The sequence below is a fragment of the Brassica oleracea genome, chromosome C6 (genome assembly GCF_000695525.1).
Source record: "Brassica oleracea var. oleracea cultivar TO1000 chromosome C6, BOL, whole genome shotgun sequence".
Lineage (NCBI taxonomy): Eukaryota > Viridiplantae > Streptophyta > Magnoliopsida > Brassicales > Brassicaceae > Brassica > Brassica oleracea.
The window spans coordinates 34,527,290-34,527,587 of NC_027753.1; positions in this window are offsets into that span (position 1 = coordinate 34,527,290).

The window sequence follows — 298 nt, forward strand, 5'->3', positions numbered from 1 at the left end:
ACAAACGGGAGAAAAAAAAATCCGAAAAAAAAATCAGAAAAAAAAAGATTTCAAAAAAAAATCTAAGAAAAAAATGACCGGTGGCGGTAGTATTTACGAGTTACGGAGTTGGATGTATTTGCACAAAATTCCGACGGGAGGGTGACAAACGCATTTCTGTGCGGGCTAGAGACATTCATGCACCAGGCGGGCTGTACATCGATCACACAGGAAAGCGGTAAGATGTTCTGCCCCTGTCGGAAATGCAAGAATTCAAAATTTGCACGTAGTGAAACTGTATGGAAGCATTTAGTAAACA